This window comes from Cucurbita moschata, unplaced genomic scaffold (genome assembly GCF_002738365.1).
Source record: "Cucurbita moschata cultivar Rifu unplaced genomic scaffold, Cmos_1.0 Cmo_Scf00005, whole genome shotgun sequence".
NCBI classification, from domain to species: Eukaryota; Viridiplantae; Streptophyta; class Magnoliopsida; order Cucurbitales; family Cucurbitaceae; genus Cucurbita; species Cucurbita moschata.
In genome coordinates this window covers 2,211,352-2,218,733 of record NW_019268521.1, presented here as the reverse complement: position 1 = coordinate 2,218,733, position 7,382 = coordinate 2,211,352, and the positions used below count along the sequence as shown (strand labels likewise).

At 29.7% G+C, this 7,382-nt stretch overlaps 1 non-coding gene across 1 annotated transcript; it reads left to right on the top strand.

Annotated features, from left to right (window-relative positions):
• The first annotated feature begins 2,030 nt into the window (after positions 1–2,030).
• On the top strand, positions 2,031–2,103 carry TRNAA-AGC. The gene has a single exon. It is a non-coding gene; the product is annotated as a tRNA-Ala (tRNA).
• The last annotated feature ends 5,279 nt before the right edge of the window (positions 2,104–7,382 follow it).

Genomic DNA, 7,382 nt, shown 5'->3' with positions numbered 1-7,382 from the left:
AAAAAAAAAAAAAAAAAAAAAAAAAAAAAAAAAAAAAAAAAAAAAAAAATCGCAAAACAGAGCTCGACGATGATCGATTCCAATCATTCAAACAAATTCCAGAAACAATCGGATAACGCAAGCAGCCAAGGAGGCGATTCCATATTTAACGAAAAGATCGACAAAATAAGAGCGATGAAAGCCCCCTTACAAAAGACGAATCGATGATAATCAAGAGCAACAGACGCATTGGAAAGGCCTCCAATGGGACTCCGATTCTGACCAAATCCACCAAAAGAAGGTCGGAGGATTCGCCGACGCTGGAAACATTTGACCAAACGCGTTGGAAAGAAGGCGAAATTTGGTTGTTGGAGAGTTTTTTTGAACACAAGGCGCGGAAAACGAGACCACATTCAACGGTGGTATTGATTTTATTCAATTCGTTTTCTCTAAAACTTCTCAATCTAAATTCGTGGAGATTTCAAATCAGACATTTCCATTTCCTTCCTCAAAATTCTTCAACTAAATTTTGCCATTAAATCCACTTTTTTATTTTAAATTTTTATATTCCAACCTCTTACCTCAACACAAAATACATCAAACTATAATAGATACAACAATAGACATTACGAGTCAGTATACTTACTTCGACGAAATTATTTATTTATTTTTTTTTGCAAGATTCTTATTAGTTATTACGGTTCTTACCATGTTTTTGTAGGTGTGATGTCCCACATTGATTGGGGAGGAGAATAAACCACTCCTTATAAAGCCTAAAAAGGAAAACCCAAATAAAACAATATCTGCTAGTGGTGGATCTAGACCGTTACAGTAGGTATCGAGTTTTTACCTTCCTTGATTTTGTATATAGGTTTGAATATTTTCTCGTTTATAAACAATTTTTTTGTTATTAAAATTCATTCGCTCTCATTTCATATGGAAATTAAAATTTATTTTTTTCTTCTTATTATAATTTTTTAAATTTTAAGATTTTTTGATTAACAACTAAATGAATATTTTCATCCGTTAATTGGGTGTTTTGTTCGATCCTTCTTTATTTCTTCTTTTTAATTTGGTTCGGTATAAAAATTTAAAGATATTTTTATTAATTTAAGTTAAAGTTATACGACAATATATTTAGTGAACTTATATAAAATTAGAGATATAATTAATTCCTTAAAAAAAGTCAAATCAATATGAACATAGCTCAAATCATCGATTAGTTAAAAAAAAATATGTAAAAAGAAAAAAAAAATTGGAATTTATGATTTTTTTTTTTCAAGTCAATATGATATATTTTATTCACTCCAACTACACACAAATTGGTCGTTTTCTAAATTAAATTATTATTTTAAAAAAATGTATGAAAAAAGGCATCCACATGGAAAGGGCGTTTTCGATGTGGGCCCGCCATTTTTAAAAAAGTCTCCAATTGGTCAATTTTGAATATACCGCCCCAACGTGGGAACCCGAAACCCGAAACCCGAAACCGGAAACCGGAAGCCTATTGGGTACTCCAAATTTCAACTTTATAAAATATTTTATTTATTACAATTGAATTTTCGTCGTTTCTCGTTAAAGAAAATTTAAATATCTCAAATTGATTTTTAAAAAATGAATTTTTTTTAATAATTTTTAAAAATGTTTAATAAATATTTTTTTTAGTCATGTGAGTCGAGAATTTGAATTCCTAGCTCTCAATAATACTGTATTTTAGTCGAACGTTGACAACTACATTGCATATTCAATTGAGTTTTTTTTTTCCTTTTATATCATGTTATTGTAAGGCTAATGTTTTGGTCGATGATATATATTTTAATAAATTGAACAGTGTTCATGTTGACACTATTGTCGGTCGTCGAATGCACGACCTTAGATTTTCTATCAAACACTATGAGCTACACAATGTCGATTTTTTTAACAAAATTTTAATTCAACAATTTAGAATTTTAAGGGTATTTTTATTAATTTAGTTTGTCGGGTTTGTACCAAAAATAAAAGCTAAAAATTAATTATAATATATATCTATATATACTGAGACGTTCATCAATGGGGATGTAGCTCAGATGGTAGAGCGCTCGCTTAGCATGCGAGAGGTACGGGGATCGATACCCCGCATCTCCATTTTCTCTCCCTTTTTTATCCTCTTTCCAGAAGTGGGTTTGGGCTTCCGTTTAGGGTCTGGGCTTCGAATTCATCCTCATCGTTTAGGGTCGGCCCAATAAATATGATCGAATTCATCCTCATATTTTATTATATAAAAAATTTATTTTGTCTAAAGCCCAAAATAATAATGGAGATGTAGCTCAGATGGTAGAGCGCTCGCTATGCATGCTGGAGGTACAGGGATCGATGCCCAGCATCTCCATTTCCTCTACTTTTTTTTACCCCCTTTTTCCAGAAGTGGGTTTGGGCCAGATCCAATCGGGCCAATCCTAATGCTTCCAATTTTCCTCATATTAATTTATTACTCTTCCTTTATTTTATTAAATTTATTACTCTTCCTTTATTTTATTTTATTTTCTTCATATTAATTTATTACGCTTCCTTTATTTTATTAAATTTATTATTACTCTTCCTTTATTTTATTAAATTTATTATTCTTCCCTTATTTTATTTTAAAAATTCCCTGAATAGCATTTAATAATTAATTATTTAAATATTAATTGACTTGATAAAACAGTGGTGAATTAATACCTTAAAATAAAATATAAAAAGTGTTGATATTGACTTTATTTATAATTAAAAATGAGTAAGCCAATAATTATTATAAAATATAAGAATTTATATTTATGACTTTTCTCTTTTTATTTTCTAATTTAAATTTAATATATTTATGACTTAGTCATTAATTGACATTGATAATGTTCATAATTTCCTCTCTCTTTAGTACATAATTATTATTTTCTCTATAAATTTAATTTTTTTTATTAAAAAAAAAACTATTTAAGAGAAATAGAAAAAGACTGACGACCTTGTAAATTGTTCGATGGAGTCTTGGCATCTCTTTTATTTATTTAATTATTTATTTATTTTGACATTTTCAAATTGTGACAATTTTTTTTAAATATTTCTACAATTATATATATATATATATATATCATCACAAATTTTTTTATTTTTTTTTTCTATCATTGTCTCAGCTCAAATGGGTTGATTTTTTTTTTCATTTTCAACTAATATTGTGAAATTAATTTGATATTCAAATTAAAAAAATCCATAGTAATTATCTAAAAACTCATTTCATATTATAAATTCAATAAAACCCGTCCTAAGTATCCAACAACAACGGATGACATTTCAGACATATCAATTCAAGAAAACCCATCAAAAGTATTTGAAAGCTCAAGAAAACCCGTTAGAAGTATCTGAAACTCATTAAACAGCAGAGAATAACACTTCAGACATTTAAATTCAAGAAAATTCATCATAAGTATCTGAAACTCATTCAACAGCAACGAGCAACACTTCAGATATTTAAATTCAAGAAAATTCGTCATACGTATCCGAAACTCATTTAACAACAGTGAACGATATTTCAGATATTTAAATTCAAAAAAACCCGTCATAGATACCTAAAACGACATTTAGGGTTTTGTTTAAATTGCAAAATATTTAATATATGAATGTATACATTTATAGTCAAGTCCATTGTTTTTCCCTATTATGTTTTGCATTCATTATTATTATTATATAATAAAAATAATAAAAAATAAAATAATAATAATAATAATAATAATAATAATAATAAAACACCAACCCTAGGTTGAAAAAGGCCCTAAAAAAATAGGCATTTTTGGGACCTGTAATCTGCAATGCTTGAAGCTGCAGCAAATTAGGTCAACTTCTTATCTTATTAAGCCCTAATCATTATTAATCTAATCACCATTATAATTTTTATATCATTTCATTTTATTTTTTAATTTTAACGTATATAATTGAACTGGTTAAGACATATACTATTCTCTCGATTAAGAAAGGTCAAAGATTCGATCTTGCCCCATACATAAATAATTAATAATTTGTTTTAAAAATACCTTTGAACTTTCAAAGGATTTCAGTTGTCACGGTCCTACATGGGAACTAAGCCCCATATATGTTTTTCGTCCCGGCTTTGTGGCTTCGTCAGACCTTAGGCGAGGTTTGTCTTCGCCAATCAAACATCACTTATGCGGAATCCAAGTTTATTCGACCACACACGCCGCCTGCGCGTGCATGTTCAATCGTCTGCGACACATCTGACTTGCCTCTATACTAGGCCAATTCACTCGGCTCAATCTTGCCTCTGCTTGGGGCCAAGGTCTTTCAATGCACCATCGCGTCTCATCTTGCCATCTTGATCTCCATCGACACGACCCATATGTCTTGACATATTCCCGAGTCTCAGGGTGTCGTCGGTCATCACAACTCACTTAGTCATGCCGTCGAGAACGAGCCCGCATGTCGCTCATCTCATCAGGACTTCCCGAACATCCATCCATCCATTCAAATTCTATCGAGGCACTGGCCCTCACATGCCCATACTATGTTATTTACGGATACCGTGCCGGATAACGGGTGTATGTAGCAACCTCCAACTCGCGAGCTGGGGCACAATACCGGCACACACGTGTTGCCCAATACTGTCCTTGAAAAACCCATTTTAAAGAAAGTCGCCCGAGACACTCGTCTCGACACGCTCGCCCACACTGTGACACGTGTATGAGTCACATGGTAGCTCACAGGCCCACGAGTGTTGTTGTTGTTGTTTTTTTTTTTAAAAAAAAAACTCCCATAAAATTTAAAAAATAACATTAATACTCTTAAAATTCCTCGAGAAAAAAAAAAATAAAGGGTATTTTCTAAAAAAAAAAAAAAAGAGTATTTTTGAAAGTTGAAGAATATTTTTTTTAGATAAGGTATAAAGTTTATAAATATTTTTTTTATTAATTTAACCATATTAAAATAACAACAAATATTTAAATCGAGAACTCGAATAAATGATTAATTAATACATTTAGTTAATTAAATTCACATTATTTCTTTTATATATATTTTGCAGCTCATTATGGGCATTTTGGTAAAATCCAATCTTATAAATTTTGAAGAAACATGATCATAGACTATAATTTTTTTAAAAATATTTATGAAATTACAGAAAAGGGCTTGATTAATAATAATTAGCACCGACAATTAAAAAAAAAAAAGGAATTAATTTTAATTTTGGAATATTAAAAAGGGCATCCATTAACATCAAAGAGAATAGGACATTAGGGATCTGTCGTTGTCTTTGTTCCTTTTGGTGAAGAAAGGTGTAGCTAATGCTTTTAAATAAGGACACAAGTCAATGTCTTTTGAGTTTCATATGTAGTGTCGGCAGATTCAATTGTTTAAAAAAAAAACATTTTTTTCGGGTTATGTTCATTTCGATTGATCGTAGCTACGTGAGTATCGAGAAAAGTAGCTTGTTCTAGTGCCGGAATATGGAATAAGCAAATAAGTTAATTCACGGGATAAACACCGAGGTTGGAGAAATAATGATGTCTACATGAATGAATTATAATCACACTGAATTCTCTTCCCGACCCCAATTACAGAAAAGCACAGTCTCGAAACTTTATATGACTCGCATAACAAGAGTTCGTATACTGGGTTTCAAGTGTTTGTAGCTTGGACGGTTGAAACAAAAGTTATAGACTCGTTCTTCGAGGCTATCACTTTTTGGTGTAATATTTTCTTAAGAAAATTCTATTGTGTTGTGCAATATTCGGAGAATAAAACTTCGAAAAGATCTGAATATTTGACGTCGGTAGCCAGTTGTTGAATGATATTCAAATCGTCAAGTTATTCCAAAAGTCCGAGCATGTTCTACAAAATCGAGAGAGTTTATCAACTTTTGAGGATGGAGATTTGAACTTCTAATCGATATTATAATACCTAAACGAGCTGAACTATATTTTCAAGTTACCCAAATTTCAAAGGCTCGAGTATTTACGACCGAGATGTGTGATAGGGATCTTTCAAACGTCTTAGTCGATGTTATGATACTTTAACTAATTGAACTATGCTCAAGTTGACAAAACCTCAGTGATTTTTCTTCACATCAATAACACGTGAGGATAAAAAATTCAAAACCCTAAAATCTCAATCGAAGCTATAAGGGTTTTTACCGATCAAACTATATCGACGTTGACAAATTTCAAAACTCGAGCACGTACTACTCAATCGAGAGAGATAGGTTAAAGAAGAAGGCTTGTAAAGAGTTGCAGCTGAGCACCAAAAAATGAATTGAGATACCAACAACTTCTTCCTCATCGCCATTAGAGAAAGGTAATTATTATTTATTTAATTAATACAAATATTAATCTAATTATAAAGTAATTAATGGCCTCCTTTTGTATTAAATATAATAATAATAATAGTAATAATAATAATTGTAATTTTCTTAAAAATTTAATCAATCAATTATTAGGTGAGGGAATTTTGTCTTTAATATATTATTATAGAAAATTTATTTCTTTTTTGAGGTGGCATTGTCTTCTAAGTAAGCAACCATATTAATTTTCTCATTTATTAATTACTTTTTTTTTTAATCCAACCAAACATTATTTTTACTTTTTACTGTTATTTTAAACTACTTTTTAAAAGTTAAATATTACCGCGAGACCAGTCTCATAAAATTAAACGACCATGAGATGAATCTAAATCATACGTTATTTTTACGGTAACATTTTAATTATTGATAAATAAAGTTCAATCAATTTAAGGTAAAAATTTATTCTTTATGTATTAGTAGGTGTCGAGTATTTTCTTTCGTTTTTTTTAACTCGTGGTAAAAGTTGAGTCAATTTGAACATAACTCAGTAAATAACATGTTAATTGTCACTGGGAATCCATGACTCGATTTCTAACTAACAACTGTTGAACTAAATTAACTCCCTCTTCTCTCTTCTCCCTCTTGAGTTTATAAGTAAAAATTGATTTTTTTTCTTTAAAATATACCAACATTTTATTTTTTCCACCTTTTAACATTAGAGGCTAAAATTTTAACGTGAAACCAATTCGAACATAGTTCAGTGAATAAATACATCATTATCATTCTAAATATCGATGTTTGATCTCTTACTTCTACAATTATTAAATTTTAAAAACTTGAAGAAATGAGTGATAAACTAGTGAAACCAATTTGAACATAGTTCAGTAAATAAATACATTAATGCTTCGATCTCTTACTCCTCCAATTATTAAACTTTAAAAATTCGAAAAAATTAGTGATAAACTAGTGAAACCAATTTGAACATAGCTCAGTAAATAAATACATAATTATCATTTTAAATATCGATGATTCGATCTCATACTCTAATTATTAAACTTCAAAAACTCAAAGAAATTAGTTTTAAACAAAAAAAAAAAAAAAAAAAAAA